We start from the raw sequence: 24256 nt of genomic DNA on the forward strand, positions 1-24256 counted from the left end.
TCTGTCACTGATTGTGGACATACTAACTAGAGCTATCAGTATGGTCATAAATGTGAATACTCTTATGTTCTCAAATCAAAATGGAGTTTTTCCTACTTCCAAGAAAAGTGTCTTAAGCATGCTCTTCAATTTGTGCACGCATGTAGACATTCAAATGGAACTGCATTTCCATACAGAGTCTCAAAATCATAGATATCTTCATACCGCAGTAAGAATACATGAAGCGATTTACATACTGCAGGCAGGCTGGCCTTGTAGCTCAGTGGCAGAGCACTGGTCTTGTAAACCAGGGGTCATGAGTTCAAGCCTCATCAGGGCCTTTTTATATGTGAGTTTCTGTATGTTGTTTCCAAGTCATTCTTTCTAGGAGTCACACCTTGTCTTAAGTTTGCTTATTGACAAGCTTCCCTTTCCTGCTTTCATCGTATCAAGAAGACTTCATGAAAACCATTGAACCATAAACTATCGCTTCACCCCTTCCGATCGCCTGACAAACGCCATTCTCACCCTGCCGGGCAAAGCCAAATAAGCCATGCATATTTGAAGTTCCTTTGAAAGTCAGAGCGAGGACTATGACCTCTGTTCCGACTGAGTCTGCATCCACAGAAAGGATGAAATAAGGATCTAGAAATTTCACCAAGGAGATGTGAACTTCATCCCCCTTAAAATACTTTTCCTCCCAGATGCCCCGGCTCTTAGTCAAATGAGGTTAATCTTCAAAACCCCACCCCCACTAACCATAAATATCCGACTCTCCTGCTGTCCATTCAAATGATACAAGGTATCTTGTACATAGAGAGAATGTGAGAAAAAGCAGAATCGCTTCATAGATTTGGTGACCTTGGATGGGTGGGCTGGATAAAGAAGTGAACCTGATTTCGGGAAAAGGAGTATCGTGATGGGGATGAGGAAAAGAGAACATGGACCACATTCACAAGTTAGAGAAATAAATATATTAGGTTGAATGGTTTTAAAAAGTTAACTTTGAGCATGAATTGTTTTTTTAAACTGCAAAGAATAAAAAAAATCAATGTGGGATTGGAGGCACAATCTGAGCAGAAAGCACCATAAGCTGCTATGGTGCAACTCTTATGTTGACTAGAAACATTAATATGAAGACGCTCTTCTTTTGATATGTCTTTCATTTACATTTTATTGTTAGTAGCTGATACAGCACTGTTTGCAGCTCCTCAGTATATGGTTATCCCGTGACAACATTGTTTTCATCATATTTATTATTCTACAAATGTATTTTTAAATGCACTGATGTGGTGTTTGCATGCTATGCAAGACGGCACATCATGGAATGTTTATAAGGAGCATCGAATAGGATTGTGATATTTGCACCTGGAAGAGTCGGACACGCAGATCCTGAAAAGAAATAAAAACTCTCTAGCAAGGGCCGTCTTTCCCCTGAGTTTAATCTTTACTTTTAGTGAAATGGTTTATGAAAAACCAGTAAGCTGCTCTAGGTGAGGCTCGAACTCACAACCTCGGCATGCCTCAATGCAAGTACTGCTGTATAAGTACCGCGCGCTAACAGATTGCGCCACTGGAGCTCACTGTTCTCATATCTCCCCAGTTGAGCCATCTAGAGCTGACCAAGGAGATACTGGCACTGCTCCCTTATTCACTGTGCAAGATCGACTCACATGCTAGCATGTTATCATGACTATTAAAAACTACAGTCCTAATGGAACAGATTTGATAATTCTGCTATATCATTTGCTCTGTCTATTGAACACCACATATATTTGCCAGTTCTGACACAGTCTAGGAGAAACTTATGATTATTTGTAATTAGCACATCGTAAGAATTTCCTAAAAAATGAAACATAGTCACCTAAGGCAGACGAGGTGGCCGAGTGGTTAAGGCGATGGACTGCTAATCCATTGTGCTCTGCACGCGTGGGTTCGAATCCCACCTTCGTCGGAACGCCATCAGACACTCTTTTGAAGGTGGGCATGTCTCGTAGTACAATTACACTCTCTTTCAAGACACAGCCATAATCCACTAGAAGGGCCCAACTGACTATTCCATTTTGGCAATTATGTCAAATTAAGGGAAGTGTTTTGTGCTTAATTGAAATTAGATCTTTCATGAAGTGTCCAGAGGATTGCCTTTCCCTCACTCCTGGCCTTCTAACTAACCCTGGTCGTAGTGGGCGTAGTGGGGCTCCGCGGAGCTACGCGGAGTGGGCGAGAAGCTACGCCCACTCCCGCACTCCGCGTAGCCCCACTACGCACCTCCCTCCCGCTCTCCCCTACATACATTATTTAAGCAACTACCCTTAATAAAACAATTTTAAAGAACTTACCGTGTCCGGGGCTCGTCCGGGACTCCCTCTTGGAATAGCGTCGTCCTGGATACCAATGCGCATGCGCGGGAGGCCGCGCATGCGCATTGGTATCCAGGAAGGGACGCTATTCCAAGAGGGAGCCCCGGAAGAGCCCCGGACATGGTAAGTGCTTTAAAAATTGTTTTATTAAGGTTAGTTGCTTAAATAATGTATGTAGGGGAGGGCGGGAGGGAGGCGGGTGGCGGCCGAATCGGCTACGCACACGGAGTGGGCGTAGTGTTGCCGGCTACGCTGTCTACGCAAAATGCGTAGAAGGCAACACTACGCCTACTCCGTGGGCGTAGCCGATTCGGACGCCCAGGGTTACTTCTAACCAGTTTGGATAGATAGACTGATAAGAAAGCAGCTCTTACTCCTAAAGTTTCAGCCATCTCAAGTGTATGACTGTTGACATATGTCTGCCCCACAGAGACAGATCACTTCTAATAAGTGAGTTCTCTATCTGTCACTGATTGTGGACATACTAACTAGAGCTATCAGTATGGTCATAAATGTGAATACTCTTATGTTCTCAAATCAAAATGGAGTTTTTCCTACTTCCAAGAAAAGTGTCTTAAGCATGCTCTTCAATTTGTGCACGCATGTAGACATTCAAATGCAACTGCATTTCCATACAGAGTCTCAAAATCATAGATATCTTCATACCGCAGTAAGAATACATGAAGCGATTTACATACTGCAGGCAGGCTGGCCTTGTAGCTCAGTGGCAGAGCACTGGTCTTGTAAACCAGGGGTCATGAGTTCAAGCCTCATCAGGGCCTTTTTATATGTGAGTTTCTGTATGTTGTTTCCAAGTCATTCTTTCTAGGAGTCACACCTTGTCTTAAGTTTGCTTATTGACAAGCTTCTCTTTCCTGCTTTCATCGTATCAAGAAGACTTCATGAAAACCATTGAACCATAAACTATCGCCGATCGCCTGACGAACGCCTGACAAACGCCATTCTCACCCCGCCGGGCAAGCCCTGCCGGGCAAAGCCAAATAAGCCATGCATATTTGAAGTTCCTTTGAAAGTCAGAGCGAGGACTATGACCTCTGTTCCGACTGAGTCTGCATCCACAGAAAGGATGAAATAAGGATCTAGAAATTTCACCAAGGAGATGTGAACTTCATCCCCCTTAAAATACTTTTCCTCCCAGATGCCCCGGCTCTTAGTCAAATGAGGTTAATCTTCAAAACCCCACCCCCACTAACCATAAATATCCGACTCTCCTGCTGTCCATTCAAATGATACAAGGTATCTTGTACATAGAGAGAATGTGAGAAAAAGCAGAATCGCTTCATAGATTTGGTGACCTTGGATGGGTGGGCTGGATAAAGAAGTGAACCTGATTTCGGGAAAAGGAGTATCGTGATGGGGATGAGGAAAAGAGAACATGGACCACATTCACAAGTTAGGGAAATAAATATATTAGGTTGAATGGTTTTAAAAAGTTAACTTTGAGCATGAATTGTTTTTTTAAACTGCAAAGAATAAAAAAAATCAATGTGGGATTGGAGGCACAATCTGAGCAGAAAGCACCATAAGCTGCTATGGTGCAACTCTTATGTTGACTACAAACATTAATATGATGACGCTCTTCTTTTGATATGTCTTTCATTTACATTTTATTGTTAGTAGCTGATACAGCACTGTTTGCAGCTCCTCAGTATATGGTTATCCCGTGACAACAATGTTTTCATCATATTTATTATTCTACAAATGTATTTTTAAATGCACTGATGTGGTGTTTGCATGCTATGCAAGACGGCACATCATGGAATGTTTATAAGGAGCATCGAATAGGATTGTGATATTTGCACCTGGAAGAGTCGGACACGCAGATCCTGAAAAGAAATAAAAACTCTCTAGCAAGGGCCGTCTTTCCCCTGAGTTTAATCTTTACTTTTAGTGAAATGGTTTATGAAAAACCAGTAAGCTGCTCCAGGTGAGGCTCGAACTCACAACCTCGGCATGCCTCAATGCAAGTACTGCTGTATAAGTACCTCGCGCTAACAGATTGTGCCACTGGAGCTCACTGTTCTCATATCTCAGCAGTTGAGCCATCTAGAGCTGACCAAGGAGATACTGGCACTGCTCCCTTATTCACTGTGCAAGATCGACTCACATGCTAGCATGTTATCATGACTATTAAAAACTACAGTCCTAATGGAACAGATTTGATAATTCTGCTATATCATGTGCTCTGTCTATTGAACACCACATATATTTGCCAGTTCTGACACAGTCTAGGAGAAACTTATGATTATTTGTAATTAGCACATCGTAAGAATTTCCTAAAAAATGAAACATAGTCACCTAAGGCAGACTAGGTGGCCAAGTGGTTAAGGCGATGGACTGCTAATCCATTGTGCTCTGCACGCGTGGGTTCGAATCCCACCTTCGTCGGAACGCCATCAGACACTCTTTTGAAGGTGGGCATGTCTCGTAGTACAATTACACTCTCTTTCAAGACACAGCCATAATCCACTAGAAGGGCCCAACTGACTATTCCATTTTGGCAATTATGTCAAATTAAGGGAAGTGTTTTGTGCTTAATTGAAATTAGATCTTTCATGAAGTGTCCAGAGGATTGCCTTTCCCTCACTCCTGGCCTTCTAACTAACCCTGGTCGTAGTGGGCGTAGTGGGGCTCCGCGGAGCTACGCGGAGTGGGCGAGAAGCTATGCCCACTCCCGCACTCCGCGTAGCCCCACTACGCACCTCCCTCCCGCTCTCCCCTACATACATTATTTAAGCAACTACCCTTCATAAAACAATTTTAAAGCACTTACCGTGTCCGGGGCTCGTCCGGGGCTCCCTCTTGGAATAGCGTCGTCCTGGATACCAATGCGCATGCGCGGGAGGCCGCGCATGCGCATTGGTATCCAGGAAGGGACGCTATTCCAAGAGGGAGCCCCGGAAGAGCCCCGGACATGGTAAGTGCTTTAAAAATTGTTTTATTAAGGTTAGTTGCTTAAATAATGTATGTAGGGGAGGGCGGGAGGGAGGCGGGTGGCGGCCGAATCGGCTACGCACACGGAGTGGGCGTAGTGTTGCCGGCTACGCTGTCTACGCAAAATGCGTAAAAGGCAACACTACGCCTACTCCGTGGGCGTAGCCGATTCGGACGCCCAGGGTTACTTCTAACCAGTTTGGATAGATAGACTGATAAGAAAGCAGCTCTTACTCCTAAAGTTTCAGCCATCTCAAGTGTATGACTGTTGACATATGTCTGCCCCACAGAGACAGATCACTTCTAATAAGTGAGTTCTCTATCTGTCACTGATTGTGGACATACTAACTAGAGCTATCAGTATGGTCATAAATGTGAATACTCTTATGTTCTCAAATCAAAATGGAGTTTTTCCTACTTCCAAGAAAAGTGTCTTAAGCATGCTCTTCAATTTGTGCACGCATGTAGATATTCAAATGCAACTGCATTTCCATACAGTCTCAAAATCATAGATATCTTCATACCGCAGTAAGAATACATGAAGCGATTTACATACTGCAGGCAGGCTGGCCTTGTAGCTCAGTGGCAGAGCACTGGTCTTGTAAACCAGGGGTCATGAGTTCAAGCCTCATCAGGGCCTTTTTATATGTGAGTTTCTGTATGTTGTTTCCAAGTCATTCTTTCTAGGAGTCACACCTTGTCTTAAGTTTGCTTATTGACAAGCTTCCCTTTCCTGCTTTCATCGTATCAAGAAGACTTCATGAAAACCATTGAACCATAAACTATCGCCTCACCCCTTCCGATCGCCTGACGAACGCCTGACAAACGCCATTCTCACCCCGCCGGGCAAGCTCTGCCGGGCAAAGCCAAATAAGCCATGCATATTTGAAGTTCCTTTGAAAGTCAGAGCGAGGACTATGACCTCTGTTCCGACTGAGTCTGCATCCACAGAAAGGATGAAATAAGGATCTAGAAATTTCACCAAGGAGATGTGAACTTCATCCCCCTTAAAATACTTTTCCTCCCAGATGCCCCGGCTCTTAGTCAAATGAGGTTAATCTTCAAAACCCCACCCCCACTAACCATAAATATCCGACTCTCCTGCTGTCCATTCAAATGATACAAGGTATCTTGTACATAGAGAGAATGTGAGAAAAAGCAGAATCGCTTCATAGATTTGGTGACCTTGGATGGGTGGGCTGGATAAAGAAGTGAACCTGATTTCGGGAAAAGGAGTATCGTGATGGGGATGAGGAAAAGAGAACATGGACCACATTCACAAGTTAGAGAAATAAATATATTAGGTTGAATGGTTTTAAAAAGTTAACTTTGAGCATGAATTGTTTTTTTAAACTGCAAAGAATAAAAAAAATCAATGTGGGATTGGAGGCACAATCTGAGCAGAAAGCACCATAAGCTGCTATGGTGCAACTCTTATGTTGACTAGAAACATTAATATGAAGACGCTCTTCTTTTGATATGTCTTTCATTTACATTTTATTGTTAGTAGCTGATACAGCACTGTTTGCAGCTCCTCAGTATATGGTTATCCCGTGACAACAATGTTTTCATCATATTTATTATTCTACAAATGTATTTTTAAATGCACTGATGTGGTGTTTGCATGCTATGCAAGACGGCACATCATGGAATGTTTATAAGGAGCATCGAATAGGATTGTGATATTTGCACCTGGAAGAGTCGGACACGCAGATCCTGAAAAGAAGTAAAAACTCTCTAGCAAGGGCCGTCTTTCCCCTGAGTTTAATCTTTACTTTTAGTGAAATGGTTTATGAAAAACCAGTAAGCTGCTCCAGGTGAGGCTCGAACTCACAACCTCGGCATGCCTCAATGCAAGTACTGCTGTATAAGTACCGCGCGCTAACCGATTGCGCCACTGGAGCTCACGGTTCTCATACCTCCCCAGTTGAGCCATCTAGAGCTGACCAAGTAGATACTGGCACTGCTCCCTTATTCACTGTGCAAGATCGACTCACATGCTAGCATGTTATCATGACTATTAAAAACTACAGTCCTAATGGAACAGATTTGTTAATTCTGCTATATCATGTGCTCTGTCTATTGAACACCACATATATTTGCCTGTTCTGACACAGTCTAGGAGAAACTTATGATTATTTGTAATTAGCACATCGTAAGAATTTCCTAAAAAATGAAACATAGTCACCTAAGGTAGACGAGGTGGCCGAGTGGTTAAGGCGATGGACTGCTAATCCATTGTGCTCTGCACGCGTGGGTTCGAATCCCACCTTCGTCGGAACGCCATCAGACACTCTTTTGAAGGTGGGCATGTCTCGTAGTAAAATTACACTCTCTTTCAAGACACAGCCATAATCCACTAGAAGGGCCCAACTGACTATTCCATTTTGGCAATTATGTCAAATTAAGGGAAGTGTTTTGTGCTTACTTGAAATTAGATCTTTCATGAAGTGTCCAGAGGATTGCCTTTCCCTCACTCCTGGCCTTCTAACTAACCCTGGTCGTAGTGGGCATAGTGGGGCTCCGCGGAGCTACGCGGAGTGGGCGAGAAGCTACGCCCACTCCCGCACTCCGCGTAGCCCCACTACGCACCTCCCTCCCGCTCTCCCCTACATACATTATTTAAGCAACTACCCTTAATAAAACAATTTTAAAGCACTTACCGTGTCCGGGGCTCGTCCGGGGCTCCCTCTTGGAATAGCGTCGTCCTGGATACCAATGCGCATGCGCGGGAGGCCGCGCATGCGCATTGGTATCCAGGAAGGGACGCTATTCCAAGAGGGAGCCCCGGAAGAGCCCCGGACATGGTAAGTGCTTTAAAAATTGTTTTATTAAGGTTAGTTGCTTAAATAATGTATGTAGGGGAGGGCGGGAGGGAGGCGGGTGGCGGCCGAATCGGCTACGCACACGGAGTGGGCGTAGTGTTGCCGGCTACGCTGTCTACGCAAAATGCGTAGAAGGCAACACTACGCCTACTCCGTGGGCGTAGCCGATTCGGACGCCCAGGGTTACTTCTAACCAGTTTGGATAGATAGACTGATAAGAAAGCAGCTCTTACTCCTAAAGTTTCAGCCATCTCAAGTGTATGACTGTTGACATATGTCTGCCCCACAGAGACAGATCACTTCTAATAAGTGAGTTCTCTATCTGTCACTGATTCTGGACATACTAACTAGAGCTATCAGTATGGTCATAAATGTGAATACTCTTATGTTCTCAAATCAAAATGGAGTTTTTCCTACTTCCAAGAAAAGTGTCTTAAGCATGCTCTTCAATTTGTGCACGCATGTAGACATTCAAATGCAACTGCATTTCCATACAGAGTCTCAAAATCATAGATATCTTCATACCGCAGTAAGAATACATGAAGCGATTTACATACTGCAGGCAGGCTGGCCTTGTAGCTCAGTGGCAGAGCACTGGTTTTGTAAACCAGGGGTCATGAGTTCAAGCCTCATCAGGGCCTTTTTATATGTGAGTTTCTGTATGTTGTTTCCAAGTCATTCTTTCTAGGAGTCACACCTTGTCTTAAGTTTGCTTATTGACAAGCTTCCCTTTCCTGCTTTCATCGCATCAAGAAGACTTCATGAAAACCATTGAACCATAAACTATCGCCTCACCCCTTCCGAACGCCTGACAAACGCCATTCTCACCCCGCCGGGCAAGCCCTGCCGGGCAAAGCCAAATAAGCCATGCATATTTGAAGTTCCTTTGAAAGTCAGAGCGAGGACTATGACCTCTGTTCCGACTGAGTCTGCATCCACAGAAAGGATGAAATAAGGATCTAGAAATTTCACCAAGGAGATGTGAACTTCATCCCCCTTAAAATACTTTTCCTCCCAGATGCCCCGGCTCTTAGTCAAATGAGGTTAATCTTCAAAAACCCACCCCCACTAACCATAAATATCCGACTCTCCTGCTGTCCATTCAAATGATACAAGGTATCTTGTACATAGAGAGAATGTGAGAAAAAGCAGAATCGCTTCATAGATTTGGTGACCTTGGATGGGTGGGCTGGATAAAGAAGTGAACCTGATTTCGGGAAAAGGAGTATCGTGATGGGGATGAGGAAAAGAGAACATGGACCACATTCACAAGTTAGAGAAATAAATATATTAGGTTGAATGGTTTTAAAAAGTTAACTTTGAGCATGAATTGTTTTTTTAAACTGCAAAGAATAAAAAAAATCAATGTGGGATTGGAGGCACAATCTGAGCAGAAAGCACCATAAGCTGCTATGGTGCAACTCTTATGTTGACTAGAAACATTAATATGATGACGCTCTTCTTTTGATATGTCTTTCAGTTAAATTTTATTGTAAGTAGCTGATACAGCACTGTTTGCAGCTCCTCAGTATATGGTTATCCCGTGACAACAATGTTTTCATCATATTTATTATTCTACAAATGTATTTTTAAATGCACTGATGTGGTGTTTGCATGCTATGCAAGACGGCACATCATGGAATGTTTATAAGGAGCAGCGAATAGGATTGTGATATTTGCACCTGGAAGAGTCGGACACGCAGATCCTGAAAAGAAGTAAAAACTCTCTAGCAAGGGCCGTCTTTCCCCTGAGTTTAATCTTTACTTTTAGTGAAATGGTTTATGAAAAACCAGTAAGCTGCTCCAGGTGAGGCTCGAACTCACAACCTCGGCATTCCTCAATGCAAGTACTGCCGTATAAGTACCGCGCGCTAACCGATTGCGCCACTGGAGCTCACTGTTCTCATACCTCCCCAGTTGAGCCATCTAGAGCTGACCAAGTAGATACTGGCACTGCTCCCTTATTCACTGTGCAAGATCGACTCACATGCTAGCATGTTATCATGACTATTAAAAACTACAGTCCTAATGGAACAGATTTGATAATTCTGCTATATCATGTGCTCTGTCTATTGAACACCACATATATTTGCCAGTTCTGACACAGTCTAGGAGAAACTTATGATTATTTGTAATTAGCACATCGTAAGAATTTCCTAAAAAATGAAACATAGTCACCTAAGGCAGACGAGGTGGCCGAGTGGTTAAGGCGATGGACTGCTAATCCATTGTGCTCTGCACGCGTGGGTTCGAATCCCACCTTCGTCGGAACGCCATCAGACACTCTTTTGAAGGTGGGCATGTCTCGTAGTACAATTACACTCTCTTTCAAGACACAGCCATAATCCACTAGAAGGGCCCAACTGACTATTCCATTTTGGCAATTATGTCAAATTAAGGGAAGTGTTTTGTGCCTAATTGAAATTAGATCTTTCATGAAGTGTCCAGAGGATTGCCTTTCCCTCACTCCTGGCCTTCTAACTAACCCTGGTCGTAGTGGGCGTAGTGGGGCTCCGCGGAGCTACGCGGAGTGGGCGAGAAGCTACGCCCACTCCCGCACTCCGCGTAGCCCCACTACGCACCTCCCTCCCGCTCTCCCCTACATACATTATTTAAGCAACTACCATTAATAAAACAATTTTAAAGCACTTACCGTGCCCGGGGCTCGTCCGGGGCTCCCTCTTGGAATAGCGTCGTCCTGGATACCAATGCGCATGCGGGGAGGCCGCGCATGCGCATTTCTCCCGAGAAATGCGCATGCGCGGGAGGCCGCGCATGCGCATTGGTATCCAGGAAGGGACGCTATTCCAAGAGGGAGCCCCGGAAGAGCCCTGGACATGGTAAGTGCTTTAAAAATTGTTTTATTAAGGTTAGTTGCTTAAATAATGTATGTAGGGGAGGGCGGGAGGGAGGCGGGTGGCGGCCGAATCGGCTATGCACACGGAGTGGGCGTAGTGTTGCCGGCTACGCTGTCTACGCAAAATTCGTAGAAGGCAACACTACGCCTACTCCGTGGGCGTAGCCGATTCGGACGCCCAGGGTTACTTCTAACCAGTTTGGATAGATAGACTGATAAGAAAGCAGCTCTTACTCCTAAAGTTTCAGCCATCTCAAGTGTATGACTGTTGACATATGTCTGCCCCACAGAGACAGATCACTTCTAATAAGTGAGTTCTCTATCTGTCACTGATTGTGGACATACTAACTAGAGCTATCAGTATGGTCATAAATGTGAATACTCTTATGTTCTCAAATCAAAATGGAGTTTTTCCTACTTCCAAGAAAAGTGTCTTAAGCATGCTCTTCAATTTGTGCACGCATGTAGACATTCAAATGCAACTGCATTTCCATACAGAGTCTCAAAATCATAGATATCTTCATACCGCAGTAAGAATACATGAAGCGATTTACATACTGCAGGCAGGCTGGTCTTGTAGCTCAGTGGCAGAGCACTGGTCTTGTAAACCAGGGGTCATGAGTTCAAGCCTCATCAGGGCCTTTTTATATGTGAGTTTCTGTATGTTGTTTCCAAGTCATTCTTTCTAGGAGTCACACCTTGTCTTAAGTTTGCTTATTGACAAGCTTCCCTTTCCTGCTTTCATCGTATCAAGAAGACTTCATGAAAACCATTGAACCATAAACTATCGCCTCACCCCTTCCGATCGCCTGACGAACGCCTGACAAACTCCATTCTCACCCCGCCGGGCAAGCCCTGCCGGGCAAAGCCAAATAAGCCATGCATATTTGAAGTTCCTTTGAAAGTCAGAGCGAGGACTATGACCTCTGTTCCGACTGAGTCTGCATCCACAGAAAGGATGAAATAAGGATCTAGAAATTTCACCAAGGAGATGTGAACTTCATTCCCCTTAAAATACTTTTCCTCCCAGATGCCCCGGCTCTTAGTCAAATGAGGTTAATCTTCAAAACCCCACCCCCACTAACCATAAATATCCGACTCTCCTGCTGTCCATTCAAATGATACAAGGTATCTTGTACATAGAGAGAATGTGAGAAAAAGCAGAATCGCTTCATAGATTTGGTGACCTTGGATGGGTGGGCTGGATAAAGAAGTGAACCTGATTTCGGGAAAAGGAGTATCGTGATGGGGATGAGGAAAAGAGAACATGGACCACATTCACAAGTTAGAGAAATAAATATATTAGGTTGAATGGTTTTAAAAAGTTAACTTTGAGCATGAATTGTTTTTTTAAACTGCAAAGAATAAAAAAAATCAATGTGGGATTGGAGGCACAATCTGAGCAGAAAGCACCATAAGCTGCTATGGTGCAACTCTTATGTTGACTAGAAACATTAATATGATGACGCTCTTCTTTTGATATGTCTTTCAGTTAAATTTTATTGTAAGTAGCTGATACAGCACTGTTTGCAGCTCCTCAGTATATGGCTATCCCGTGACAACAATGTTTTCATCATATTTATTATTCTACAAATGTATTTTTAAATGCACTGATGTGGTGTTTGCATGCTATGCAAGACGGCACATCATGGAATGTTTATAAGGAGCATCGAATAGGATTGTGATATTTGCACCTGGAAGAGTCGGACACGCAGATCCTGAAAAGAAGTAAAAACTCTCTAGCAAGGGCCGTCTTTCCCCTGAGTTTAATCTTTACTTTTAGTGAAATGGTTTATGAAAAACCAGTAAGCTGCTCCAGGTGAGGCTCGAACTCACAACCTTGGCATGCCTCAATGCAAGTACTGCTGTATAAGTACCGCGCGCTAACCGATTGCGCCACTGGAGCTCACGGTTCTCATACCTCCCCAGTTGAGCCATCTAGAGCTGACCAAGTAGATACTGGCACTGCTCCCTTATTCACTGTGCAAGATCGACTCACATGCTAGCATGTTATCATGACTATTAAAAACTACAGTCCTAATGGAACAGATTTGTTAATTCTGCTATATCATGTGCTCTGTCTATTGAACACCACATATATTTGCCAGTTCTGACACAGTCTAGGAGAAACTTATGATTATTTGTAATTAGCACATCGTAAGAATTTCCTAAAAAATGAAACATAGTCACCTAAGGCAGACGAGGTGGCCGAGTGGTTAAGGCGATGGACTGCTAATCCATTGTGCTCTGCACGCGTGGGTTCGAATCCCACCTTCGTCGGAACGCCATCAGACACTCTTTTGAAGGTGGGCATGTCTCGTAGTAAAATTACACTCTCTTTCAAGACACAGCCATAATCCACTAGAAGGGCCCAACTGACTATTCCATTTTGGCAATTATGTCAAATTAAGGGAAGTGTTTTGTGCTTACTTGAAATTAGATCTTTCATGAAGTGTCCAGAGGATTGCCTTTCCCTCACTCCTGGCCTTCTAACTAACCCTGGTCGTAGTGGGCGTAGTGGGGCTCCGCGGAGCTACGCGGAGTGGGCGAGAAGCTACGCCCACTCCCGCACTCCGCGTAGCCCCACTACGCACCTCCCTCCCGCTCTCCCCTACATACATTATTTAAGCAACTACCCTTAATAAAACAATTTTAAAGCACTTACCGTGTCCGGGGCTCGTCCGGGGCTCCCTCTTGGAATAGCGTCGTCCTGGATACCAATGCGCATGCGCGGGAGGCCGCGCATGCGCATTGGTATCCAGGAAGGGACGCTATTCCAAGAGGGAGCCCCGGAAGAGCCCCGGACATGGTAAGTGCTTTAAAAATTGTTTTATTAAGGTTAGTTGCTTAAATAATGTATGTAGGGGAGGGCGGGAGGGAGGCGGGTGGCGGCCGAATCGGCTACGCACACGGAGTGGGCGTAGTGTTGCCGGCTACGCTGTCTACGCAAAATGCGTAGAAGGCAACACTACGCCTACTCCGTGGGCGTAGCCGATTCGGACGCCCAGGGTTACTTCTAACCAGTTTGGATAGATAGACTGATAAGAAAGCAGCTCTTACTCCTAAAGTTTCAGCCATCTCAAGTGTATGACTGTTGACATATGTCTGCCCCACAGAGACAGATCACTTCTAATAAGTGAGTTCTCTATCTGTCACTGATTGTGGACATACTAACTAGAGCTATCAGTATGGTCATAAATGTGAATACTCTTATGTTCTCAAATCAAAATGGAGTTTTTCCTACTTCCAAGAAAAGTGTCTTAAGCATGCTCTTCAATTTGTGCACGCATGTAGACATTCAAATGCAACTGCATTTCCATACAGAGTCTCAAAATCATAGATATCTTCATACCGCAGTAAGAATACATGAAGCGATTTACATACTGCAGGCAGGCTGGCCTTGTAGCTCAGTGGCAGAGCACTGGTCTTGTAAACCAGGGGTCATGAGTTCAAGCCTCATCAGGGCCTTTTTATATGTGAGTTTCTGTATGTTGTTTCCAAGTCATTCTTTCTAGGAGTCACACCTTGTCTTAAGTTTGCTTATTGACAAGCTTCTCTTTCCTGCTTTCATCGTATCAAGAAGACTTCATGAAAACCATTGAACCATAAACTATCGCCGATCGCCTGACGAACGCCTGACAAACGCCATTCTCACCCCGCCGGGCAAGCCCTGCCGGGCAAAGCCAAATAAGCCATGCATATTTGAAGTTCCTTTGAAAGTCAGAGCGAGGACTATGACCTCTGTTCCGACTGAGTCTGCATCCACAGAAAGGATGAAATAAGGATCTAGAAATTTCACCAAGGAGATGTGAACTTCATCCCCCTTAAAATACTTTTCCTCCCAGATGCCCCGGCTCTTAGTCAAATGAGGTTAATCTTCAAAACCCCACCCCCACTAACCATAAATATCCGACTCTCCTGCTGTCCATTCAAATGATACAAGGTATCTTGTACATAGAGAGAATGTGAGAAAAAGCAGAATCGCTTCATAGATTTGGTGACCTTGGATGGGTGGGCTGGATAAAGAAGTGAACCTGATTTCGGGAAAAGGAGTATCGTGATGGGGATGAGGAAAAGAGAACATGGACCACATTCACAAGTTAGGGAAATAAATATATTAGGTTGAATGGTTTTAAAAAGTTAACTTTGAGCATGAATTGTTTTTTTAAACTGCAAAGAATAAAAAAAATCAATGTGGGATTGGAGGCACAATCTGAGCAGAAAGCACCATAAGCTGCTATGGTGCAACTCTTATGTTGACTAGAAACATTAATATGATGACGCTCTTCTTTTGATATGTCTTTCATTTACATTTTATTGTTAGTAGCTGATACAGCACTGTTTGCAGCTCCTCAGTATATGGTTATCCCGTGACAACAATGTTTTCATCATATTTATTATTCTACAAATGTATTTTTAAATGCACTGATGTGGTGTTTGCATGCTATGCAAGACGGCACATCATGGAATGTTTATAAGGAGCATCGAATAGGATTGTGATATTTGCACCTGGAAGAGTCGGACACGCAGATCCTGAAAAGAAATAAAAACTCTCTAGCAAGGGCCGTCTTTCCCCTGAGTTTAATCTTTACTTTTAGTGAAATGGTTTATGAAAAACCAGTAAGCTGCTCCAGGTGAGGCTCGAACTCACAACCTCGGCATGCCTCAATGCAAGTACTGCTGTATAAGTACCTCGCGCTAACAGATTGTGCCACTGGAGCTCACTGTTCTCATATCTCAGCAGTTGAGCCATCTAGAGCTGACCAAGGAGATACTGGCACTGCTCCCTTATTCACTGTGCAAGATCGACTCACATGCTAGCATGTTATCATGACTATTAAAAACTACAGTCCTAATGGAACAGATTTGATAATTCTGCTATATCATGTGCTCTGTCTATTGAACACCACATATATTTGCCAGTTCTGACACAGTCTAGGAGAAACTTATGATTATTTGTAATTAGCACATCGTAAGAATTTCCTAAAAAATGAAACATAGTCACCTAAGGCAGACTAGGTGGCCAAGTGGTTAAGGCGATGGACTGCTAATCCATTGTGCTCTGCACGCGTGGGTTCGAATCCCACCTTCGTCGGAACGCCATCAGACACTCTTTTGAAGGTGGGCATGTCTCGTAGTACAATTACACTCTCTTTCAAGACACAGCCATAATCCACTAGAAGGGCCCAACTGACTATTCCATTTTGGCAATTATGTCAAATTAAGGGAAGTGTTTTGTGCTTAATTGAAATTAGATCTTTCATGAAGTGTCCAGAGGATTGCCTTTCCCTCACTCCTGGCCTTCTAACTAACCCTGGTCGTAGTGGGCGTAGTGGGGCTCCGCGGAGCTACGCGGAGTGGGCGAGAAGCTATGCCCACTCCCGCACTCCGCGTAGCCCCACTACGCACCTCCCTCCCGCTCTCCCCTACATACATTATTTAAGCAACTACCCTTCATAAAACAATTTTAAAGCACTTACCGTGTCCGGGGCTCGTCCGGGGCTCCCTCTTGGAATAGCGTCGTCCTGGATACCAATGCGCATGCGCGGGAGGCCGCGCATGCGCATTGGTATCCAGGAAGGGACGCTATTCCAAGAGGGAGCCCCGGAAGAGCCCCGGACATGGTAAGTGCTTTAAAAATTGTTTTATTAAGGTTAGTTGCTTAAATAATGTATGTAGGGGAGGGCGGGAGGGAGGCGGGTGGCGGCCGAATCGGCTACGCACACGGAGTGGGCGTAGTGTTGCCGGCTACGCTGTCTACGCAAAATGCGTAAAAGGCAACACTACGCCTACTCCGTGGGCGTAGCCGATTCGGACGCCCAGGGTTACTTCTAACCAGTTTGGATAGATAGACTGATAAGAAAGCAGCTCTTACTCCTAAAGTTTCAGCCATCTCAAGTGTATGACTGTTGACATATGTCTGCCCCACAGAGACAGATCACTTCTAATAAGTGAGTTCTCTATCTGTCACTGATTGTGGACATACTAACTAGAGCTATCAGTATGGTCATAAATGTGAATACTCTTATGTTCTCAAATCAAAATGGAGTTTTTCCTACTTCCAAGAAAAGTGTCTTAAGCATGCTCTTCAATTTGTGCACGCATGTAGATATTCAAATGCAACTGCATTTCCATACAGTCTCAAAATCATAGATATCTTCATACCGCAGTAAGAATACATGAAGCGATTTACATACTGCAGGCAGGCTGGCCTTGTAGCTCAGTGGCAGAGCACTGGTCTTGTAAACCAGGGGTCATGAGTTCAAGCCTCATCAGGGCCTTTTTATATGTGAGTTTCTGTATGTTGTTTCCAAGTCATTCTTTCTAGGAGTCACACCTTGTCTTAAGTTTGCTTATTGACAAGCTTCCCTTTCCTGCTTTCATCGTATCAAGAAGACTTCATGAAAACCATTGAACCATAAACTATCGCCTCACCCCTTCCGATCGCCTGACGAACGCCTGACAAACGCCATTCTCACCCCGCCGGGCAAGCTCTGCCGGGCAAAGCCAAATAAGCCATGCATATTTGAAGTTCCTTTGAAAGTCAGAGCGAGGACTATGACCTCTGTTCCGACTGAGTCTGCATCCACAGAAAGGATGAAATAAGGATCTAGAAATTTCACCAAGGAGATGTGAACTTCATCCCCCTTAAAATACTTTTCCTCCCAGATGCCCCGGCTCTTAGTCAAATGAGGTTAATCTTCAAAACCCCACCCCCACTAACCATAAATATCCGACTCTCCTGCTGTCCATTCAAATGATACAAGGTATCTTGTACATAGAGAGAATGTGAGAAAAAGCAGAATCGCTTCATAGATTTGGTGACCTTGGATGGGTGGGCTGGATAAAGAAGTGAACCTGATTTCGGGAAAAGGAGTATCGTGATGGGGATGAGGAAAAGAGAACATGGACCACATTCACAAGTTAGAGAAATAAATATATTAGGTTGAATGGTTTTAAAAAGTTAACTTTGAGCATGAATTGTTTTTTTAAACTGCAAAGAATAAAAAAAATCAATGTGGGATTGGAGGCACAATCTGAGCAGAAAGCACCATAAGCTGCTATGGTGCAACTCTTATGTTGACTAGAAACATTAATATGAAGACGCTCTTCTTTTGATATGTCTTTCATTTACATTTTATTGTTAGTAGCTGATACAGCACTGTTTGCAGCTCCTCAGTATATGGTTATCCCGTGACAACAATGTTTTCATCATATTTATTATTCTACAAATGTATTTTTAAATGCACTGATGTGGTGTTTGCATGCTATGCAAGACGGCACATCATGGAATGTTTATAAGGAGCATCGAATAGGATTGTGATATTTGCACCTGGAAGAGTCGGACACGCAGATCCTGAAAAGAAGTAAAAACTCTCTAGCAAGGGCCGTCTTTCCCCTGAGTTTAATCTTTACTTTTAGTGAAATGGTTTATGAAAAACCAGTAAGCTGCTCCAGGTGAGGCTCGAACTCACAACCTCGGCATGCCTCAATGCAAGTACTGCTGTATAAGTACCGCGCGCTAACCGATTGCGCCACTGGAGCTCACGGTTCTCATACCTCCCCAGTTGAGCCATCTAGAGCTGACCAAGTAGATACTGGCACTGCTCCCTTATTCACTGTGCAAGATCGACTCACATGCTAGCATGTTATCATGACTATTAAAAACTACAGTCCTAATGGAACAGATTTGTTAATTCTGCTATATCATGTGCTCTGTCTATTGAACACCACATATATTTGCCTGTTCTGACACAGTCTAGGAGAAACTTATGATTATTTGTAATTAGCACATCGTAAGAATTTCCTAAAAAATGAAACATAGTCACCTAAGGTAGACGAGGTGGCCGAGTGGTTAAGGCGATGGACTGCTAATCCATTGTGCTCTGCACGCGTGGGTTCGAATCCCACCTTCGTCGGAACGCCATCAGACACTCTTTTGAAGGTGGGCATGTCTCGTAGTAAAATTACACTCTCTTTCAAGACACAGCCATAATCCACTAGAAGGGCCCAACTGACTATTCCATTTTGGCAATTATGTCAAATTAAGGGAAGTGTTTTGTGCTTACTTGAAATTAGATCTTTCATGAAGTGTCCAGAGGATTGCCTTTCCCTCACTCCTGGCCTTCTAACTAACCCTGGTCGTAGTGGGCGTAGTGGGGCTCCGCGGAGCTACGCGGAGTGGGCGAGAAGCTACGCCCACTCCCGCACTCCGCGTAGCCCCACTACGCACCTCCCTCCCGCTCTCCCCTACATACATTATTTAAGCAACTACCCTTAATAAAACAATTTTAAAGCACTTACCGTGTCCGGGGCTCGTCCGGGGCTCCCTCTTGGAATAGCGTCGTCCTGGATACCAATGCGCATGCGCGGGAGGCCGCGCATGCGCATTGGTATCCAGGAAGGGACGCTATTCCAAGAGGGAGCCCCGGAAGAGCCCCGGACATGGTAAGTGCTTTAAAAATTGTTTTATTAAGGTTAGTTGCTTAAATAATGTATGTAGGGGAGGGCGGGAGGGAGGCGGGTGGCGGCCGAATCGGCTACGCACACGGAGTGGGCGTAGTGTTGCCGGCTACGCTGTCTACGCAAAATGCGTAGAAGGCAACACTACGCCTACTCCGTGGGCGTAGCCGATTCGGACGCCCAGGGTTACTTCTAACCAGTTTGGATAGATAGACTGATAAGAAAGCAGCTCTTACTCCTAAAGTTTCAGCCATCTCAAGTGTATGACTGTTGACATATGTCTGCCCCACAGAGACAGATCACTTCTAATAAGTGAGTTCTCTATCTGTCACTGATTCTGGACATACTAACTAGAGCTATCAGTATGGTCATAAATGTGAATACTCTTATGTTCTCAAATCAAAATGGAGTTTTTCCTACTTCCAAGAAAAGTGTCTTAAGCATGCTCTTCAATTTGTGCACGCATGTAGACATTCAAATGCAACTGCATTTCCATACAGAGTCTCAAAATCATAGATATCTTCATACCGCAGTAAGAATACATGAAGCGATTTACATACTGCAGGCAGGCTGGCCTTGTAGCTCAGTGGCAGAGCACTGGTTTTGTAAACCAGGGGTCATGAGTTCAAGCCTCATCAGGGCCTTTTTATATGTGAGTTTCTGTATGTTGTTTCCAAGTCATTCTTTCTAGGAGTCACACCTTGTCTTAAGTTTGCTTATTGACAAGCTTCCCTTTCCTGCTTTCATCGCATCAAGAAGACTTCATGAAAACCATTGAACCATAAACTATCGCCTCACCCCTTCCGAACGCCTGACAAACGCCATTCTCACCCCGCCGGGCAAGCCCTGCCGGGCAAAGCCAAATAAGCCATGCATATTTGAAGTTCCTTTGAAAGTCAGAGCGAGGACTATGACCTCTGTTCCGACTGAGTCTGCATCCACAGAAAGGATGAAATAAGGATCTAGAAATTTCACCAAGGAGATGTGAACTTCATCCCCCTTAAAATACTTTTCCTCCCAGATGCCCCGGCTCTTAGTCAAATGAGGTTAATCTTCAAAAACCCACCCCCACTAACCATAAATATCCGACTCTCCTGCTGTCCATTCAAATGATACAAGGTATCTTGTACATAGAGAGAATGTGAGAAAAAGCAGAATCGCTTCATAGATTTGGTGACCTTGGATGGGTGGGCTGGATAAAGAAGTGAACCTGATTTCGGGAAAAGGAGTATCGTGATGGGGATGAGGAAAAGAGAACATGGACCACATTCACAAGTTAGAGAAATAAATATATTAGGTTGAATGGTTTTAAAAAGTTAACTTTGAGCATGAATTGTTTTTTTAAACTGCAAAGAATAAAAAAAATCAATGTGGGATTGGAGGCACAATCTGAGCAGAAAGCACCATAAGCTGCTATGGTGCAACTCTTATGTTGACTAGAAACATTAATATGATGACGCTCTTCTTTTGATATGTCTTTCAGTTAAATTTTATTGTAAGTAGCTGATACAGCACTGTTTGCAGCTCCTCAGTATATGGTTATCCCGTGACAACAATGTTTTCATCATATTTATTATTCTACAAATGTATTTTTAAATGCACTGATGTGGTGTTTGCATGCTATGCAAGACGGCACATCATGGAATGTTTATAAGGAGCAGCGAATAGGATTGTGATATTTGCACCTGGAAGAGTCGGACACGCAGATCCTGAAAAGAAGTAAAAACTCTCTAGCAAGGGCCGTCTTTCCCCTGAGTTTAATCTTTACTTTTAGTGAAATGGTTTATGAAAAACCAGTAAGCTGCTCCAGGTGAGGCTCGAACTCACAACCTCGGCATTCCTCAATGCAAGTACTGCCGTATAAGTACCGCGCGCTAACCGATTGCGCCACTGGAGCTCACTGTTCTCATACCTCCCCAGTTGAGCCATCTAGAGCTGACCAAGTAGATACTGGCACTGCTCCCTTATTCACTGTGCAAGATCGACTCACATGCTAGCATGTTATCATGACTATTAAAAACTACAGTCCTAATGGAACAGATTTGATAATTCTGCTATATCATGTGCTCTGTCTATTGAACACCACATATATTTGCCAGTTCTGACACAGTCTAGGAGAAACTTATGATTATTTGTAATTAGCACATCGTAAGAATTTCCTAAAAAATGAAACATAGTCACCTAAGGCAGACGAGGTGGCCGAGTGGTTAAGGCGATGGACTGCTAATCCATTGTCCTCTGCACGCGTGGGTTCGAATCCCACCTTCGTCGGAACGCCATCAGACACTCTTTTGAAGGTGGGCATGTCTCGTAGTACAATTACACTCTCTTTCAAGACACAGCCATAATCCACTAGAAGGGCCCAACTGACTATTCCATTTTGGCAATTATGTCAAATTAAGGGAAGTGTTTTGTGCCTAATTGAAATTAGATCTTTCATGAAGTGTCCAGAGGATTGCCTTTCCCTCACTCCTGGCCTTCTAACTAACCCTGGTCGTAGTGGGCGTAGTGGGGCTCCGCGGAGCTACGCGGAGTGGGCGAGAAGCTACGCCCACTCCCGCACTCCGCGTAGCCCCACTACGCACCTCCCTCCCGCTCTCCCCTACATACATTATTTAAGCAACTACCATTAATAAAACAATTTTAAAGCACTTACCGTGCCCGGGGCTCGTCCGGGGCTCCCTCTTGGAATAGCGTCGTCCTGGATACCAATGCGCATGCGGGGAGGCCGCGCATGCGCATTTCTCCCGAGAAATGCGCATGCGCGGGAGGCCGCGCATGCGCATTGGTATCCAGGAAGGGACGCTATTCCAAGAGGGAGCCCCGGAAGAGCCCTGGACATGGTAAGTGCTTTAAAAATTGTTTTATTAAGGTTAGTTGCTTAAATAATGTATGTAGGGGAGGGCGGGAGGGAGGCGGGTGGCGGCCGAATCGGCTATGCACACGGAGTGGGCGTAGTGTTGCCGGCTACGCTGTCTACGCAAAATTCGTAGAAGGCAACACTACGCCTACTCCGTGGGCGTAGCCGATTCGGACGCCCAGGGTTACTTCTAACCAGTTTGGATAGATAGACTGATAAGAAAGCAGCTCTTACTCCTAAAGTTTCAGCCATCTCAAGTGTATGACTGTTGACATATGTCTGCCCCACAGAGACAGATCACTTCTAATAAGTGAGTTCTCTATCTGTCACTGATTGTGGACATACTAACTAGAGCTATCAGTATGGTCATAAATGTGAATACTCTTATGTTCTCAAATCAAAATGGAGTTTTTCCTACTTCCAAGAAAAGTGTCTTAAGCATGCTCTTCAATTTGTGCACGCATGTAGACATTCAAATGCAACTGCATTTCCATACAGAGTCTCAAAATCATAGATATCTTCATACCGCAGTAAGAATACATGAAGCGATTTACATACTGCAGGCAGGCTGGTCTTGTAGCTCAGTGGCAGAGCACTGGTCTTGTAAACCAGGGGTCATGAGTTCAAGCCTCATCAGGGCCTTTTTATATGTGAGTTTCTGTATGTTGTTTCCAAGTCATTCTTTCTAGGAGTCACACCTTGTCTTAAGTTTGCTTATTGACAAGCTTCCCTTTCCTGCTTTCATCGTATCAAGAAGACTTCATGAAAACCATTGAACCATAAACTATCGCCTCACCCCTTCCGATCGCCTGACGAACGCCTGACAAACTCCATTCTCACCCCGCCGGGCAAGCCCTGCCGGGCAAAGCCAAATAAGCCATGCATATTTGAAGTTCCTTTGAAAGTCAGAGCGAGGACTATGACCTCTGTTCCGACTGAGTCTGCATCCACAGAAAGGATGAAATAAGGATCTAGAAATTTCACCAAGGAGATGTGAACTTCATTCCCCTTAAAATACTTTTCCTCCCAGATGCCCCGGCTCTTAGTCAAATGAGGTTAATCTTCAAAACCCCACCCCCACTAACCATAAATATCCGACTCTCCTGCTGTCCATTCAAATGATACAAGGTATCTTGTACATAGAGAGAATGTGAGAAAAAGCAGAATCGCTTCATAGATTTGGTGACCTTGGATGGGTGGGCTGGATAAAGAAGTGAACCTGATTTCGGGAAAAGGAGTATCGTGATGGGGATGAGGAAAAGAGAACATGGACCACATTCACAAGTTAGAGAAATAAATATATTAGGTTGAATGGTTTTAAAAAGTTAACTTTGAGCATGAATTGTTTTTTTAAACTGCAAAGAATAAAAAAAATCAATGTGGGATTGGAGGCACAATCTGAGCAGAAAGCACCATAAGCTGCTATGGTGCAACTCTTATGTTGACTAGAAACATTAATATGATGACGCTCTTCTTTTGATATGTCTTTCAGTTAAATTTTATTGTAAGTAGCTGATACAGCACTGTTTGCAGCTCCTCAGTATATGGCTATCCCGTGACAACAATGTTTTCATCATATTTATTATTCTACAAATGTATTTTTAAATGCACTGATGTGGTGTTTGCATGCTATGCAAGACGGCACATCATGGAATGTTTATAAGGAGCATCGAATAGGATTGTGATATTTGCACCTGGAAGAGTCGGACACGCAGATCCTGAAAAGAAGTAAAAACTCTCTAGCAAGGGCCGTCTTTCCCCTGAGTTTAATCTTTACTTTTAGTGAAATGGTTTATGAAAAACCAGTAAGCTGCTCCAGGTGAGGCTCGAACTCACAACCTCGGCATGCCTCAATGCAAGTACTGCTGTATAAGTACCGCGCGCTAACCGATTGCGCCACTGGAGCTCACGGTTCTCATACCTCCCCAGTTGAGCCATCTAGAGCTGACCAAGTAGA

General features: G+C 44.1%; 24 non-coding genes across 24 annotated transcripts; 17 read left to right on the forward strand and 7 right to left on the reverse strand.

Moving 5' to 3' along the window:
* The first annotated feature begins 248 nt into the window (after positions 1 to 248).
* Positions 249 to 320, forward strand: TRNAT-UGU (transfer RNA threonine (anticodon UGU)). Its single transcript has one exon. It is a non-coding gene; the product is annotated as a tRNA-Thr (tRNA).
* Positions 321 to 1464: 1144 nt separating this feature from the next.
* TRNAI-UAU (transfer RNA isoleucine (anticodon UAU)) lies at positions 1465 to 1559 on the reverse strand. The gene is made up of 2 exons: positions 1522 to 1559; positions 1465 to 1500 (listed from the first exon to the last, which is right to left on the reverse strand). It is a non-coding gene; the product is annotated as a tRNA-Ile (tRNA).
* Positions 1560 to 1851: 292 nt separating this feature from the next.
* TRNAS-GCU (transfer RNA serine (anticodon GCU)) lies at positions 1852 to 1933 on the forward strand. Its single transcript has one exon. It is a non-coding gene; the product is annotated as a tRNA-Ser (tRNA).
* A 1116-nt stretch (positions 1934 to 3049) lies between these two features.
* On the forward strand, positions 3050 to 3121 carry TRNAT-UGU (transfer RNA threonine (anticodon UGU)). The gene has a single exon. It is a non-coding gene; the product is annotated as a tRNA-Thr (tRNA).
* A 1545-nt stretch (positions 3122 to 4666) lies between these two features.
* Positions 4667 to 4748, forward strand: TRNAS-GCU (transfer RNA serine (anticodon GCU)). Its single transcript has one exon. It is a non-coding gene; the product is annotated as a tRNA-Ser (tRNA).
* Positions 4749 to 5862: 1114 nt separating this feature from the next.
* On the forward strand, positions 5863 to 5934 carry TRNAT-UGU (transfer RNA threonine (anticodon UGU)). The gene has a single exon. It is a non-coding gene; the product is annotated as a tRNA-Thr (tRNA).
* A 1169-nt stretch (positions 5935 to 7103) lies between these two features.
* TRNAI-UAU (transfer RNA isoleucine (anticodon UAU)) lies at positions 7104 to 7198 on the reverse strand. Its single transcript has 2 exons — positions 7161 to 7198; positions 7104 to 7139 (listed from the first exon to the last, which is right to left on the reverse strand). It is a non-coding gene; the product is annotated as a tRNA-Ile (tRNA).
* Positions 7199 to 7490: 292 nt separating this feature from the next.
* Positions 7491 to 7572, forward strand: TRNAS-GCU (transfer RNA serine (anticodon GCU)). Its single transcript has one exon. It is a non-coding gene; the product is annotated as a tRNA-Ser (tRNA).
* Positions 7573 to 8688: 1116 nt separating this feature from the next.
* Positions 8689 to 8760, forward strand: TRNAT-UGU (transfer RNA threonine (anticodon UGU)). Its single transcript has one exon. It is a non-coding gene; the product is annotated as a tRNA-Thr (tRNA).
* Positions 8761 to 9918: 1158 nt separating this feature from the next.
* Positions 9919 to 10013, reverse strand: TRNAI-UAU (transfer RNA isoleucine (anticodon UAU)). Its single transcript has 2 exons — positions 9976 to 10013; positions 9919 to 9954 (listed from the first exon to the last, which is right to left on the reverse strand). It is a non-coding gene; the product is annotated as a tRNA-Ile (tRNA).
* Positions 10014 to 10305: 292 nt separating this feature from the next.
* Positions 10306 to 10387, forward strand: TRNAS-GCU (transfer RNA serine (anticodon GCU)). The gene has a single exon. It is a non-coding gene; the product is annotated as a tRNA-Ser (tRNA).
* Positions 10388 to 11546: 1159 nt separating this feature from the next.
* TRNAT-UGU (transfer RNA threonine (anticodon UGU)) lies at positions 11547 to 11618 on the forward strand. Its single transcript has one exon. It is a non-coding gene; the product is annotated as a tRNA-Thr (tRNA).
* A 1169-nt stretch (positions 11619 to 12787) lies between these two features.
* TRNAI-UAU (transfer RNA isoleucine (anticodon UAU)) lies at positions 12788 to 12882 on the reverse strand. The gene is made up of 2 exons: positions 12845 to 12882; positions 12788 to 12823 (listed from the first exon to the last, which is right to left on the reverse strand). It is a non-coding gene; the product is annotated as a tRNA-Ile (tRNA).
* A 292-nt stretch (positions 12883 to 13174) lies between these two features.
* Positions 13175 to 13256, forward strand: TRNAS-GCU (transfer RNA serine (anticodon GCU)). Its single transcript has one exon. It is a non-coding gene; the product is annotated as a tRNA-Ser (tRNA).
* Positions 13257 to 14372: 1116 nt separating this feature from the next.
* On the forward strand, positions 14373 to 14444 carry TRNAT-UGU (transfer RNA threonine (anticodon UGU)). Its single transcript has one exon. It is a non-coding gene; the product is annotated as a tRNA-Thr (tRNA).
* Positions 14445 to 15989: 1545 nt separating this feature from the next.
* On the forward strand, positions 15990 to 16071 carry TRNAS-GCU (transfer RNA serine (anticodon GCU)). Its single transcript has one exon. It is a non-coding gene; the product is annotated as a tRNA-Ser (tRNA).
* Positions 16072 to 17185: 1114 nt separating this feature from the next.
* On the forward strand, positions 17186 to 17257 carry TRNAT-UGU (transfer RNA threonine (anticodon UGU)). The gene has a single exon. It is a non-coding gene; the product is annotated as a tRNA-Thr (tRNA).
* Positions 17258 to 18426: 1169 nt separating this feature from the next.
* Positions 18427 to 18521, reverse strand: TRNAI-UAU (transfer RNA isoleucine (anticodon UAU)). Its single transcript has 2 exons — positions 18484 to 18521; positions 18427 to 18462 (listed from the first exon to the last, which is right to left on the reverse strand). It is a non-coding gene; the product is annotated as a tRNA-Ile (tRNA).
* A 292-nt stretch (positions 18522 to 18813) lies between these two features.
* Positions 18814 to 18895, forward strand: TRNAS-GCU (transfer RNA serine (anticodon GCU)). The gene has a single exon. It is a non-coding gene; the product is annotated as a tRNA-Ser (tRNA).
* A 1116-nt stretch (positions 18896 to 20011) lies between these two features.
* TRNAT-UGU (transfer RNA threonine (anticodon UGU)) lies at positions 20012 to 20083 on the forward strand. Its single transcript has one exon. It is a non-coding gene; the product is annotated as a tRNA-Thr (tRNA).
* A 1158-nt stretch (positions 20084 to 21241) lies between these two features.
* Positions 21242 to 21336, reverse strand: TRNAI-UAU (transfer RNA isoleucine (anticodon UAU)). The gene is made up of 2 exons: positions 21299 to 21336; positions 21242 to 21277 (listed from the first exon to the last, which is right to left on the reverse strand). It is a non-coding gene; the product is annotated as a tRNA-Ile (tRNA).
* A 292-nt stretch (positions 21337 to 21628) lies between these two features.
* On the forward strand, positions 21629 to 21710 carry TRNAS-GCU (transfer RNA serine (anticodon GCU)). Its single transcript has one exon. It is a non-coding gene; the product is annotated as a tRNA-Ser (tRNA).
* Positions 21711 to 22869: 1159 nt separating this feature from the next.
* Positions 22870 to 22941, forward strand: TRNAT-UGU (transfer RNA threonine (anticodon UGU)). Its single transcript has one exon. It is a non-coding gene; the product is annotated as a tRNA-Thr (tRNA).
* Positions 22942 to 24110: 1169 nt separating this feature from the next.
* Positions 24111 to 24205, reverse strand: TRNAI-UAU (transfer RNA isoleucine (anticodon UAU)). Its single transcript has 2 exons — positions 24168 to 24205; positions 24111 to 24146 (listed from the first exon to the last, which is right to left on the reverse strand). It is a non-coding gene; the product is annotated as a tRNA-Ile (tRNA).
* Between the last annotated feature and the right edge of the window lie 51 nt (positions 24206 to 24256).

This window comes from Lissotriton helveticus, chromosome 5_1, assembly GCF_964261635.1.
Source record: "Lissotriton helveticus chromosome 5_1, aLisHel1.1, whole genome shotgun sequence".
Lineage (NCBI taxonomy): Eukaryota > Metazoa > Chordata > Amphibia > Caudata > Salamandridae > Lissotriton > Lissotriton helveticus.